This window comes from Bison bison, unplaced genomic scaffold (genome assembly GCF_000754665.1).
Source record: "Bison bison bison isolate TAMUID 2011002044 unplaced genomic scaffold, Bison_UMD1.0 scf7180017864479, whole genome shotgun sequence".
NCBI classification, from domain to species: Eukaryota; Metazoa; Chordata; class Mammalia; order Artiodactyla; family Bovidae; genus Bison; species Bison bison.
Window position 1 is genome coordinate 4,592,206 of NW_011495039.1, and position 16,102 is coordinate 4,608,307.

A 16,102-nucleotide genomic window follows, 5' to 3' on the forward strand; every position below is an offset into this window, starting at 1 on the left:
ACAGACTAGGACCCCAGCCAGGGGGGCCCCTCTATGTGACTGACATGCTAAACAACAAAGAAGGACCCCAGGCAAGGGAGCCCTCTAAGGGCCTGAATGGGCAGAGCTACAGAGGAACACTGGCCAAAGAGGCCTTCTGATTGCCAGCTACAAGAGGCTCGAAAAAAGACTCTGATAGGGCCATACTCCTGGGGCAGAGGCAGCCTATGTCCCTGCACACTTTGTGCCGCAGGGTCCCTGCAAGCCAAGCAGCTGCCACACCTTCACGCTCAACTCTCACTGGGGCAGAGCTGCCACAGGCAAAAAAGAAAATCTTACGTCTATGCACACAGGGTCGCTTCGGTCATGTCCAACTCTTTGTGACCCTGTGGACTGTGGCCTTCCAGGCTTCTCTGTCAGGGGTGGCTCTCCAGGCAAAAATACTGGAGCATACTGGGCAATACTGGTTGCCATATCTTTCTAGAGCACTATATTTCCTGCTGCCCTAGCCGCCAACTCCCCTGAGTACCTGGTGCTGCCAGAATCCCTCGACCCAAGCAGCTGCACCACCTCCATACCTGGCCCTCACAAGGGCAAACCCAAGTCCTCCAGGGCAGCCTCAGGAGCAAACTCCAGTGGATGACCCATACACAGAGGTGAAAATAAAACCACAATTAAAACTCAGGGGCAGGGTGGCTAAGGAAGAAGACCCAAAACCTTCCCACCAGCTATATGAGCTACAGATTAAATCACACGATCAACTAGGCAGATTCTGTGTCTATGGAATATATAAAAGGATATTGAGAGCTCCCACAAAAGAAAACGCACTAGTTCTGATAGCTGTGGACATTGGAGGCAAGAACAGACAGGAGTAGGAGCAGATTAGAATCTGAGACGCTCCCACAGCAGGTCCAGAGATCAGCAACAGTTGGAGGGCATCCTAGGGAGGTGAGGTGGACTGTGCTCCCAGCGAGGGAAAGGACTCCGTCAGCAGAGACTCAAGAAAAACATTTATTATTTTTATGTTTTGATTTGTTCTGTAGATTCTTTCAGATTTTTCTTTTTCTTTCCTTCCTCCCTACCATCTGTTGTAGTTGTCGATTTTATTGGCACTATGAAATCTAATTAAGCTTTTGAGCTTTATTTTTTTTCCCCTGAGTCACATTTTTTTATTGTTGTTATAAATCTCTGCCTCTACATTGGGCTTTTGCAGTTCTGTGGAGTTTTCCTTTTTTTTTTTTTCTTTTTCTTTTAAAAAATTTTTTAAACCTATCATTTTTTCTACATTTATTCTTTGTTTGCTTTTCTTACTGTTCTTTTCCCCTTGCAATTAACCTTTAATGTGTATAAATCTTCTTTATCTACTTCTATATAACTTTGCATATCTAGTCTTTCTTTCTTTTCTTTCTTTCCTTTCCTCTCAACATATTTGTTAGTTTTATTTTCACTGCTTTATTTCCCAATTGGCAACTTGCCTTAGTTCTGTTCTCCAGTTTGTGCTTTAGTTGTGTTCTTAACTGGTAGATACAATTTTTGGTAACCTTTATTTGCCAGGTCAATCTACTGTACTTTATTTTTGTTGGACTGTTTTGATTTTGCTTATGGGTATATATGTAAATGTGTATATTCAATTACTTTTTATTGTTGTTATAAATTTCTGCCACTACATTGGGCTTCTACAGTGCTGTGGAGTTTTTTTTTTTTTCTTTCTTTTTCCTTTCTGTGAAAAGACAACCCTCAGAATGGGAGAAATTAATGGGAAATAAAACAAATGACAAAGGATTAATTTCCAAAATATACAAGCACCTCATACAACTCAATACCAGAAAAACAAACAACCCAATCAAAAAGTGGGAAAAAGACATAAACAGACATTTCTCCAAAGAACACATACAGATGGCTAACAAACACATGAAAAGATGTTCAACACTGCTCCGTATTAGAGAAATGCAAATCAAAACCACAATGAGATATCACCTAACATTGGTCAGAATGGCCATGATCAAAAAGCCTACAAACAATAAATGCTGGAGAGGGTGTGGAGAAAAGGAACACTCTTGCACTGTTTGCGGGAATGAAAATTGATATAGCAACTATGGAAGGTGATATGGAGATTCCTTAAAAACCCAGGAATAAAACCACCATATGACCCAGGAAACCCACTCCTAGGCACACACCCTGAGGAAACCAAAATTGAAAAATACACATGTATCCCGTTGTTCATTGCAGCACTGTTTACAAGACCTAGAATATGGAAGCAACCTAGATGTTTATTGACAGATGAATGGACAAAGAAGTTGTGGTATATATACACAATGGAATATTCAGATCATATCAGATCAGTCGCTCAGTCGTGTCTGACTCCTTGCGACCCCATGAATCGCAGCACACCAGGCCTCCCTGTCCATCACCAACTCCCGGAGCTCACTCACACTCATGTCCATCGAGTCAGTGATGCCATCCAGCCATCTCATCCTCTGTCGTCCCCTTCTCCTCTTGCCCCCAATCCCTCCCAGCATCAGAGTCTTTTCCAATGAGTCAACTCTTCGCATGAGGTGGCCAAAGTACTGGAGTTTCAGCTTTAGCATCATTCCTTCCAAAGAAATCCCAGGGCTGATCTCCTTCAGAATGGACTGGTTGGATCTCCTTGCAGTCCAAGGGACTCTCAAGAGTCTTCTCCAACACCACACTTCAAAACCATCAATTCTTCAGCGCTCAACCTTCTTCACAGTCCAAGTCTCACATCCATACATGATCACAGGAAAAACCAGAGCCTTGACTAGACGGACCTTTGTTGGCAAAGTAATGTCTCTGCTTTTGAATATGCTATCTAGGTTGATCATAACTTTCCTTCCAAGGAGTAAGCGTCTTTTAATTTCATGGCTGCAGTCACCATCTGCAGTGATTTTGGAGCCCAGAAAAATAAAGTCTGACACTGTTTCCACTGTTTCCCCATCTATTTCCCATGAAGTGGTGGGACAAGATGCCATGATCTTAGTTTTCTGAATGTTGAGCTTTAAGCCAACTTTTTCACTCTCCTCTTTCACTTTCATCAAGAGGCTTTTGAGTTCCTCTTCACTTTCTGCCATAAGGGTGGTGTCATCTGCATATCTGAGGTTATTGATATTTCTCCTGGCAATCTTGATTCCAGCTTGTGCTTCTTCCAGTCCAGCGTTTCTCATGATGTATTCTGCATATAAGTTAAAAAAACAGGGTGACAATATACAGCCTTGACGTACTCCTTTTCCTATTTGGAACCAGTCTGTTGTTCCATGTCCAGTTCTAACTGTTGCTTCCTGACCTGCATACAAATTTCTCAAGAGGCGGATCAGGTGGTCTGGTATTCCCATCTTTCAGAATTTTCCACAGTTGATTGTGATCCACACAGTCAAAGGCTTTGGCATAGTCAATAAAGCAGAAATAGGTGTTTTTCTGGAACTCTCTTGCTTTTTCCATGATCCAGTGGATGTTGGCAATTTGATCTCTGGTTCCTCTGCCTTTTTTAAAACCAGCTTGAACATCAGGAAGTTCACAGTTCACGTATTGCTGAAGCCTGGCTTGGAGAATTTTGAGCATTACTAGTGTGTGAGATGAGTGCAATTGTGCGGTAGTTTGAACATTCTTTGGCATTGCCTTTCTTTGGGATTGGAATGAAAACTGACCTTTTCCAGTCCTGTGGCCACTGCTGAGTTTTCCAAATTTGCTGGCATATTGAGTGCAGCACTTTCACAGCATCATCTTTCAGGATTTGGAATAACTCAACTGGAATTCTATCACCTCCACTAGCTTTGTTCATAGTGATGGAATATTACTCAGCCATAAAAAGGAATGTCTTTGAGTCAGTTCTAATGAGGTGGATGAACCTAGAACCTATTATACAGAGTGAAGTAAGTCAGAAAGAGAAAGATAAATATTGTTCTAAAGCATATATACAGAATCTAGAAAAATGGTACTGAAGAATTTACTTACAGGGTTGCAGTGGAGAAACAGACATACAGAATAGACTTATGGCCATGGGGAGAAGGGAGGAGAGGATGAGATGTATGGAGAGAGTAACGTGGAAACTTACATTACCATATGTAAAATAGATAGCCAATGGGAATTTGCTGTATGGCTCAGGAAACTCAAACAGGGGCTCTGTATCAACCTAGAGGGGTGGGATGGGGAGGGACATGGGAGGGAGGTTCAAAAGGGAGGGGATATATGTATACCTATGGCTGATTCATGTTGAGGTTTGACAGAAAACAACAAAATTCTGTAAAGTAATTATCCTTCAATAAAAGATCAATAAATTTATTTAAATAAAAAATACAATTAAAATATTGCAATTATTTTTATCAATTTATATTAACTTCTAGTTGTTTCCAGTGATAAATACTTAATAAAATGAATCATTCTTTATAAACACGGAAGTAGTAAACACTCACTAACAAATATAAAATGCTATTTCCATTTGTGCCAGTCAATGTATAAAGACTATATAGTTACATCAAGTCATTCAACTTTCTTCATAATTTGTAATTTGAAACTAGACAAGACAGAAATAAATGAATCCATAAGAAATTACCACTATTAATAAAATTCAAGGGACTTATCCAAGTACATAAAGGTTTTGAAGAATCCCTTTCAAAGCAATAATTGGAATTTAACAAATAATCATCTACTTCTTAAAGTAAATCCAGAAGAATTTTATATAGAATTCTTTTAGCTGTGTTAGTGTTTTTTCTTGAAATTGTTTAAGTAATTAGTTTAAGCATTATTTTTCATTTAAATTTAAGGTCTCAGGTGATTTGTGCTCTTTTCATCAAAGTATTGAGGTGATACAGTACTATCTTTCATGGGACATAAAAACTAAAACCACAATAGCTTCAAACTAAGATATTTAAAATAAAAATGCACATATACAATTAGCATAAAGAAATATATGTATTCCTTTGCAACATCAAATTTTTAAAACTCAAGAATTACTTGTTCAATTATGTGTTTATTAACTAGAAGCATTTTAAAATAGACTTCACCTTGTATACTAATACTAATCCCTTATACCAATCATGTACTAATCCTTTCCTCTCTGTTCACTCATATGGAAATGTGCTCTTTGAAAAATCAGACAACAAAACACCTTATTATGTTCTTTCTATAAAACAAAGGAGTGAGTTTTTTCACCCATTATATTTCATTTTGCTCTTCCAGGGAAAATTACCTTTATTCCATTTTTAAATTATGAGATAATGCACAATGCATATTAATTTAATAAACAGTTAATAACTTTCTTGGAACTTTTCATTACCTATTTATTGTTGTTCTTTAGTCACTAAGGCATGTCTGACTCTCTGGAGGAGACCCTATGGACTGCAGGCTGCCAGTCTTGCCTGTCCATGGAGTTTCCCAGGCGAGAATACTGGAGTGGGTTGCCATTTCCTTCTCCAGGGGATCTTCCTGACTCAGGGATCAAACCGGCATCTCCTGCATTTACAAGCAACATTCTTTACCACTAAGCCAACAGAGAAGCATTATGTATAGTCAGCTGAAAATGTTTAGCTGCTTCCTTTTGAAATCTAAGGTTACAATAAAGACTTTTTCCTTAAAAATGTTCGATTCATTAAGAAACTAAAAGAACAGACAAAGAATAAAAGCAAAATAAAATAAAATTTTAAATGTTTGGTACATATACACAATGGAATATTACTCTGCTATAAAAAGGAACAAAATTGAGTCCGTTGTAGTGAGGTAGATGATCCTAGAGTCTGTCATACAGAGTGAAGTAAGTCAGAAAGAGAAAAGTAATTATTGTATAATGCATATATATATATGGAATTTAGAAAAATGATATAGATGAACCTATCTGCATGGCACAAATAGAGATGCAGATGTAGAGAAGAGACTTTTGGACACAGTGGGGTAAGGACAGGGTGGGGTGAGCTGAGAGAGCAGCACTAACATAGATACAGTACCATGTGTAATGCAGAGAGCTAGCAGGAAGCTGCTGCTCACAGCTTCCCGCTAGGGAACGCAGGGATCCCAGCCTGGTGCACTGTGACGACCAAGAGGTGTGGGATGGGGGAGGCAGGAGGGAGGCTCAAGAGGGAGGGGACATGTGTATATCCATAGCTGATTCATGTTGTTGTAGACCAGAAACCAACACAACATTGTAAAGCAATTATCTTCCAATTAAAAATAAAATTTTCAAAAATGTTTGGAAGAAGAAAAGCAGAAAGAAAAAGTTTCAAGTTTTTCTATCTGCTGAATAACTGAAGAAAAGACAATGCAAGCCTGAAAGCCTGGGCTCACCTTCCCCTAAGCTCTGCTTTCTTTAAAACTTATCAAAGTAAAACTTCAGGTGTTTTCCCAGGCAACATCACTTATGGGAACTCCTGACTAATGAACCACACACAGGCTGGAAGAACTGTGAATGAACTAACAACACTAGATTCTCCTTCCAAGTAATTTGCAGCCAGGCATCCCCTAGCCAGGACCTGGAAGCTAATGACTATCAGCAACTGCAAAAGATGTCAGTCCCTGTTTGTAGCTTTGTTGTTTTTGCCATTGTTCAGTTGCCAAGTCATGTTCAACTCTTTGTGACCCCATGGACCGCAGCACACCAGGCCTCCCTGTCCATCACCATCTCCTGGAGTTTGCCCAAGTTCATGTCCATTGAATCGGTGATGCCATCCAACCATCTCATCTTCTGTCACCCACTTCTCCTGCCCTCAATCCTTCCCAACATCAGAGTATTTTCACATCAGGCAGCTAAAGTATTGGAGCTTCAGCATCAATCCTTCCGATGAACGTTCAGGGCTGATTTTCTTTTGGACTGACTGGTTTGATCTCCTTGCTGCCCAAGTGACTCTCAAGAGCTTAAGTCTTCTAAAAGGATGGCTCCCATACCACCTCTGGAATCACTTTCCCTCACTCTGGAGAAGCCAAGGTAGAGGGAGAAGTGGGTAAAGAAAAGCTGCCCCTAAACGAACAAGAGATAATAAGCTCAGGAGCTAAGGCAGAGGCCATGCCCACCTCTGTCCTGTCTTTCCCCCTGCCCTGCAGTCTCTCACAAAGTTGATAAAACTAGCCCTATATAGTTTGACTAGAGCTATAAGGCTTCTAGTCTTATGAGTTTTATGTATCTAGCTGAGCCTAAAATCGCTGTGTGCTTGCTACAAAAAGCAGGCTAATTCCCTCAGATTGAGGCAGTTTTGGAAACTGCAGTCGTGATATGGATCTGAAGCCAGGAGGGTGAGAGTCTCTCCGGAGCCCATAAGGCTAGATCACTATACAGCCCCCTACCAGCTGGACTAGCGAACAACACTGCTATTCAAAGTTAAAAGCCTCACAGGACTATTTAACTTTTCAACTGTGCAATTTTCTACACTAGTCAGATACCATGAAATGCCAGAGGCCACCAAGCCCAACACACTTCAGGTGAATGGAATGCCTTAGAAATTTTGCAGTACACAACCTGGGCAGCCCTACTGCCAGCCTAGATTGACAGCCACACAGACACACATTTCTTGTGTAATACAAGTCTGCTGACAAATTTTGAATTCAGAAAAATCTCACACCAATGTAAGAAAACTGGGTGGTAGGGAGAGAGCTTGTGTAAAAATAGCACAAGGAACAGAAAAGACAAGAGCATCATACTTCGTAATTATAGCTTGCATAGAAACATAAAATGCACAGAAATGAAAGAGTGGAAATGCTGGCAACACGTTAATTAGAGAAGGAGTGATGACTATGGTACAACTGGGACTGGATGTCTGCACCAGGAAACCGCCATTAGAGTTGGCCCAGGAGGAAACGCGTGCTGCCAGGACCTGGGGAACCTCGATGCGAAGTCAGAGCTGGGAGCAAGTGCTCATTTTTAATTTTCCTAAGACAGTGTCCTAAAAGACAGTCTAAAATTAATTTATAAAATACCAGTTAATTATATTAATTATTAACTATAAAAGTAAATGATAGGACTTCCTTGGTAGTCCAGTGGTTAAGAATCTGCCCACCAATGCAAGGGACACAGGTTGGATCCCTGCTCCGGTAAGATTCCACATGCTGCAGAATAGCTCAGCCAGTGTGCCGTAACTACTGAGCCCGAGCTTCCGGGACCAGAAGCCTCAACTGCTGAGCTCATGTGCCGCAACTACGGAAGCTCTCATGCCCTAGAGCTTGTGCTCAGCAACGAGAGAGGCCACCGCGATGTGAAGCCCACACACTGCACATGGAGAGTCGCCCCACTCCCCTGAACTAGAGAAAGCTGGAGCAGCAACAAACACCCAGCACAGCCAAAAATAAATAATTTTTTTTAAAAAGGAAATTATAACTTCAGCAATGAAAAAGATATAAAAACTAAAACTCTAGACAAGAACATATTATATTGTAATGAAAACATTCAATAAATAAAGTGTGCTGAGTCTTTTTTTTTTGGACAGAAAGTAGAGACCTTACATGTGGTTAACTTAAAGCTAATTATGTATATTAAAAAGTAATACTATTTAATTAAAGCTATATATAATTATATCTTATAGTTTCCCAACCTGCAGAGTGACTAAAGGATTATCTGTATCAATGCAGCAAAGTATAGGAGCAAAGTCAAGTAGCAAACAAAATGACTGGCCAACATCAATAGCCAAAAAAATAAGCTTGTAGAAAGAATCCCAAACATAAAAATAAAAGATAAATGTAATACTTTTAACTATTTCTTAAGTGAAAGATTTATCAGATTGCTTTTTTAAGAAAAATCTAACTCTAGGCTGGTTAAAATATAAATGTCTAATGAAAACTACCCTGAAAATATGTATTTTACGGTTATGATAGTTTTCATTAGACATTCATGTATGTGCTAGTATGAAAAACTGGTATGCAAATGCTACCAAAAATGAAGGTTGTATCAATATAACACAATATCACAAGGTTTAAGATAAAAAAAAAAAATACAGATAAAGAAAACAGCACATACTAAAAAGCAAAACATAATAATCATAACTTTATTACTAAGAAAATAGATTTTAATACACAAAGCAAACAAATGACTGAATAATGAGAAAACAATATCCAAATCCATAAACATGGGAGAATATCTGACTGCATGTCTCTCAGAAACTAACTTATCAGACCAAAATTTTTTCATGTCAAAAGGCTTCTGCACAAGGTAGGTTGAGGGTATTTCCTTTTCCTTTCAAGGTTATTGTTTTACTTTTTGTGGCTGCTTTTATCTAAGAGAAGTTGCACATGAGCTGATACTACTTCACATTAAATGGACCAAACTTCCTTATTTACTGATCAGATAAAAGCTAATTTTTCTTACAGAAACAGGTGTTGTAGCAGAAAACATCTAGGTTGAAGTGAAGGCTATGGTACATGTACAATGATTTTTAAAAGTCCTTATCAAGTCATGAGATTCTAAACTAGGAACAGAAGACTTTCAACCCCAGCCATCGGTCTGTAAGATTCAACATACCCTAGCTCCTTGAAAACAAAAAATGTTAACACTTAAATAAATCAGTAGGCCTAAGCTGTTCATCAGAGAGTCCATGAAATTAAGGAAAAAGTGCATGAAAAGTGAGCTCTGGGCAAACTATCTATATACCGACAAATTGCCTATGGATCCCACTGTTAACCTAAAATAAAGATGGTAACCTGGCAAATCCCACAGACAGAGGAGCCTGGTGAACTACAGTCCGTGGGGTCACCGAAGAGTCAGACACAACTTAGCGACTAAACAACGATGGGTTGTTTTGCTTGGGCTCAGAAGAGAACTGTGAGTTGGGGTCTGTAACCATGGTAAGCCACATGCAAGTTCCCACACAAGAAAAGGAGAAGGCTTTTACTGAAGGAAAAGGAAGTTAGAGGGCTTTCTCTTCTGGGAGAAGAGTTCATGGCTTTCCATTCACTGAGTCAGATCAAGAAAGAAGTGTTTCTTCTCCCTGTTTGCCTCTGCTATAATCTCAGGCCATAAGAGCTCACCCTTCTCATCTCCTTACTCTTTTTAGTAGAGGTTTATGTTTATAGAGGTTATTCCCTTCATGAATCTCAGCCTTGCCCTGGCAAAGGCGTTTGCATAACTCAATGAAGCGATAAGCCATGCGATGCAGCATGACCCAAGATGAGTCCTAGTGAAGAGTTGTGACAAAACATGGTTCACTGGAGGAGGGAATGGCAAACCACTCAAATATTTTTGCCACAAGAACCCCATGAACAATACAATATTATAAGACAAAAAGACATGACACTGGAAGACGAGCCCCCCAAAGTCAGAAGGTGTTCACAATGCTAATGGGGAAGAGCAGAAGGTAATTACTAATTCCTCCAGAAAGAAGCCACTGGACCAAAGTGGAAACAATGCTCAGTTGTGTAGGCGTCTGGTGGTGATCCAATGCTGTAAAGGACCCTATTGCAAAGGAACCTGGTATGTTAGGTCCATGAATCAAGTAAACTGCACATGGTCAAGCAGGAGATGGCAAGAGTCAACATCCACATCTTAGGAATCAGTGAACTAAAACTGATGAGAATGGACAAATTTAATTCAGATGACCATTATATCTACTACTGTGGGAAAGAATCCCTTAGAAGAGATGAAGTAGTCCTCATAGTCAACAAGAGTCCAAAATGCAATAATTGGATACAATCTAAAGGAGAAAGAATGATCCCAGTTTGTTTCCAAGGCAACTCATTGAATATCACAGTAATCCAAGTCTATGCCCCAAACACTAATGCAGAAGTTGAAGTTGAACAGTTCTACGAAGACCTCCAAGATCTGCTATAACTAATAACAAAGATGTTCTTTCATGATAGGGGATTGGGGTGCAAAAGTAGGAAGCCAAGAGATACCTGGAATAACAGGCATGTTTGGCCTTGGAATACAAAAATGAAGCAAGGCAAAGGCTGAAAGTTTTGTCAAGAGCACATGCTGGTCATAGCAAACACCTCTTTCAACAACACAAGAGACAATTCTACACATGGACATCACCAGATGGTCAATACTGAAATCAGATTTGATTATATTCTTTGCAGCAGAAGATGGAGAAGTTCTATACAGTCAGCAAAAACAAGACCTGGATCTGATTGTGGCTCAGATCATGAGCTCCTTATTGCAAAATTCAGGCTTAAACTGAAGAAAGTAGAAAACCATAGGCCATTCAGGTATGACCTAAATCAAATCCCTTATGATTATACACTGGAGGTGATGAATAGATTCAAGGGATTAGATCTGGTAGACAGAGTGCCTGAAGAACTATGGACAGAGGTTTGGAACACTGTACAGGAGTCAGTGACCAAAACCATACCAAAGAAAAAGAAATGCAAGAAGTCAAAGTGGTTGTCTGAGGAGGCATTACACATAGCTGATGAAAGAAGAGAAACAAAAAGCAAGGGGGAAAGGGGAAGACATACCCAACTGAATGCAGAGTTCCAGAGAATAGGAAGGAGAAATAAGAAGGCCTTCTTCAAAGAAAAGTGCAAAGTAGAGGAAAACAATAGAATGGAAAAGCCTAGAGATCTCTTCAAGAAAACTGTGGATCTATCAAGGCAACATTTCATGCAAGGATGGAGATAATAACGGACAGAAATATCAAGGATCTAACAGAAGCAGGAGATTAAGAAGAGGTGGCAAGATTCACATAAGAATTCTACAAAAAGGTTGTAATGACCCAGATAACCACAATGGTGTCGTCACTCACCTAGAGCCAGACATCCTGGAGTATGAAGTCAAGTGAGCCTTAGGAAGCATTACTACCAACAAAGCAAGAGGAGGTGATAGAATTTCAGCTGATCTACTGAAAATCCTAAAAGATGATACTATTAAAATGCTGCAGTTAATATGCCAACAAATTTGGAAAACTCAGTCATGGCCACAGGACTGGAAAAGGTCACTTTTCATTTCAATGCCAAAGAAGGGGCAATGCCAAAGACTGTTCAAACTACCATTGCTCTCATTTTCCATGTTAGCAAGGTAATGCTCAAAATCCTTCAAGTTAGGCTTCAACAGTACATGAACAGAGAACTTTCAGATGTACGAGCTCAGTTAGAAAAGGCAGAGGAACCAGAAATCAAATTGCCAACATTCACTGGATCATAGAGAAAGCAAGGGAATTCCAGAAAAACATCTACTTCTGTTTCAGTGACTATGTTAAAGCCTTTGACTGTGTGGATCACAACAACTGTGGAAAATTCTTCAAGAGATGGGAATACCAGACCACATTACCTGCATCCTGAGAAACCTGTAAGCAGGTCAAGAAGCAAGAGTTAGAATTGGACATGGGACAATGGACTGGTTCAAAACTGAGAAAACATACATCAAGACTGTATATTGTCACCCTGTCACCTTATTTATAAGTTAAATAAGCATTTAACTTATTTGCAGAGTACATCATGCGAAATACTGGACTGGATGAATCCCAAGCTGGATTCAAGATTCCCGGGAGAAATATCAATAACCTCAGATATGCAAATACTACTACTCTAATGGCAGAAAGTGCAGAGGAACTAAAGAGCATCTTGATGAGGGTGAAAAAGGAGAGTGAAAAAGCTGTCTTAAAACTCAACATTCAAAAAACTAAGATCATGGTATCCAGTTCTATCACTTCATGTCAAATAAATGGGGAAAAACTAAAAGCAGTAACAGATTTATTTTCCTGGGCTCCAAAGTCACTGGATGGTGACTGCAGCCACGAAATTAAAAGATGTTTGTCCTTGGAATGAAAACTATGACAAATGTAGACAGTTTATTAGAAAACAGAGACATCACTTTGCCAACAAGGGTCCATATACTCAAAGCTATGGCTTTTCCAGTAGTCATGGCTATGAGAGATGGACCATAAAGAAGTGTGTCGAAGAATTGTGGTGCTGGAAAGATTCTTGAGAGTCCCTTGGACTGCAAGGAGATCAAACCAGTGAATCCTAAAGGAAATCAAGCCTGAATATTCATTGGAAAGACTAATGCTGAAGCTGAAGCTCCCATACTTTGGCCACCTAATGCAAAGACTCTTTGGAAAAGACCCTGATGCTGGGAAAGATTGAAGGCAAAGGGAGAAGAGGCAGCAGAGGATAAAATGGTTAGATAGCATTACCAACTCAATGGACATGCATCTGAGCAAACTTCGGGAGATACTGAAGGACAGGTAAGCCTGGCATTTTGCAGTCCATGGGGTCACATTGAGCTGGACATGACTTAGGACTGAATAACAACAAACCATGTACTTAAATTACAGGGCAACTTTAAGATATGAAGTAGTAAAACATAGGAGAAAAACACAGCTCCTTTCCTGAATACTTACTATGTGCTAAACATGTCAGTTTTAAAGGATGAGATAAGGATATTGACCTTGTTGTTGTTGTTCAGATGCTAAGTTGTGTCTGACTCTTTGTGACCCCATGGACTGCAGCAAACCAGGCCTCCCTGTCCTTCACCATCTCCTAGAGTTTGCTGAAACTCATGTCCATGGAGCTGGTGATGCCATCCAACCACCTCATTCTCTGTTGCTTCCTTCTCTGCATGTCAGAAATCTTTCCCAGCATCAGGGTCTTTTCCAATAAGTCAGCTGTTCACATCAGGTGGCCAAAGTATTGGAGCTTCAACTTCAGTCCTTCCAATGAATATTCAGGATTGATTTCCTTTAGGATTGACTGGTGTGATCTCCTTGCTATCCAAGGAACTCTCAAGAATCCTCTAGCACCACAGTTTAAAAGCATCAATTCTTTGGTGTACAGCCTTCTTTACAGGCCAACTCTCACATCCATACATGACTACTGAAAAAACCATAGCTTTGACTCTACAGACCTTTGTTGGCAAAGTGACGTCTCTGCTTTTTAACATTCAGTCTAGTTTTGGCACAGCTTTTCTTCCAAGAATCAGGCACTTTTAATTTCATGGCTGCAGTCACCATCAGCAGTGATTTTCAGGTTGACAAAATTTGAGCACAAAGAAATAGGATGCATCTCAAAACTCTCTTTCACCACGTGAGAAAACCTGATGGCATCATGAAAACCAGAAGATAATCTCCAGCAGATACACTTCCTAACACCAATAACATAAAATTTAAGCATATACATAACACTCTGCTACTAATTTTGAATTCTAAAATACACCAGCTACTTCTGAGGTCTAGAAAAACATTCAGTTGCTGCAATGCAATCACTTTTAATTTTAAAAATAGGGCAGATTTCTACAACTGCAGTATAAGGCTGAAAAATGGTCATGATAACTGGAGAAATATAAATGTTTTGCCTTCATAAAACAAACTTACAGTTTGGACAGGCTTGTATCCACTGAAATACAGCAGAACATTTTATCTAGGTTGAGTTCTGCAAATGTGCTTAAACTTCCACCAAGGAAATATTCTTTGGTCTGTTCTTGAACCACTCACTTACTTACCACATTTAAATTATAGTAAGAACAATATTAACCAGTGAGGATGCCATTTCTAAATGTTCTTTTTCATGTATACATAACAAAGATAAGGCTGTCTTCCTATCCCCCACCCAAAATAAAATGTAATTTCATCTTTTATTTTTTTAAGGTAGCAAATTCACTGCTATAAAATAGTAAACTGCTTAAACATTTAACATGTGGGTAACTTCATGGCTTTGTGGGTGGGCGAGATTTCTGGCACTTAGAGTTTAGTTTTTGCCTCTTTGCCTCATGTCATCTACATTCAGTTCTACATATGCTTCATATTTGTCTTAGAAACCATTTAATAAACCCCTGGTCCCGGTGAACTCCAATTACTTTTTTATATTTTCAACTGTGAGTTTTCACCTGTCTCTGAAGACAGGTACATTAACTAAAGGACAACGGTTAATATCATGTACAATACTCTTTAAAACATCAGGAATGCTCCATGACATCACATTTAACACTTCTATCTCATTTCGGAGTCCATGTTCACAGGGAGGCCTGAGAAGGGAGTCGGGATATGTGGTAGAAGAGGAAAGATTCTTTGTTTATTTGACTAAGAAAAAAGTTAATTTGTGGAGCTCAAGTATATATCAAAGTAACACATTGCTTAATGGCCACCAAAGTAGAAGGAAGGTTGGTCAAAATTAAAGTTCTGGTAATTATCAAATAATTGAGTTAGAAATAATTGGTAGATAGAAAGAGGTTCCTTGAATCCACACAATAGATACTACAAAAATTATCAACATATGTGTACAGAAAAGTAAATTGTGTGAATGAAGTCCAACATCTTCAAAACATCACTTTTCAAAAGCACTATGAGGGAAATCTAATAACCAATAAAACTAGCCAATATGATACAGATCAAAGTGAGAGTTTATCTTATGGATTAGGGAAAAAAACCCCAAAACTTCAGAAAAACTTTCATCTCACTTCAACTACTTATGAACTACGTGAATTCTATTAATGAAAATTACTTTAATAAATTGTACTTATAAAAAGAAAAAAGAACAAGTTTTTAATAATGAATCACTTCATTTTAGAATAAATTTAAATCAATGCCACGATGAAATTCAAGTCATAATTCTGATGAATAGAAACTAATTAAGTTTTAAGCAATCATGGAAATTCAGAGCAAATGCCTAATAACTTATTTGTAAATCTTAATAAAATAGCAGCAAAGCTAGTAGGTTGGGAAATAATGGCATTTAAAAAGTGGTAGTAAATAAAATAAAATAGTACTTTGCATTAAAACACTAACTATACAAGAAGTTTCAAAATTCTAATGATTCAATGAATTAAAAAGTAAATGAGTTTTATATTACCAGTAAATAGTTTATATTTGTGTACCATTTTTTTCATATCCTTATTTAAAAAGATCAAAGTAATGGAATAAGAACCTCATGTTTTAAGCAGTCAATATAAAAACCTAGTATAACTTTAAAACATTTAAAAAATCATAAAATGAACATTTTTTTCAGATTATTTCACAAGATTGATTTTCTTCTAAGGATATAATTCTGTCACTGCTGTATTATGTTTCAATCATCTGAAGCATTATATACAACTACAATTAACTTAAGTAACATCTATATCATCTGTAACAAATTCTAAGAACCAAAAGTTAAAAGCAATCATAATATGAAGGACTGATTTGTTTAGCTAGTATTATCTGAAGCATTTAACTCTTCATTTATTTATTGATATATTTTTCTGTTGGAGAAAACTGAGAAAAATTGACAG

The 16,102-nt window shown here is 38.5% G+C and overlaps 1 protein-coding gene across 3 annotated transcripts in view; it reads right to left on the reverse strand.

Moving 5' to 3' along the window:
• ISPD (isoprenoid synthase domain containing) overlaps nucleotides 1-16,102 on the reverse strand; it is a 368,880-nt gene that overhangs the window by 147,326 nt on the left and 205,452 nt on the right. The gene's annotated exons all lie outside the window — the stretch shown is intronic.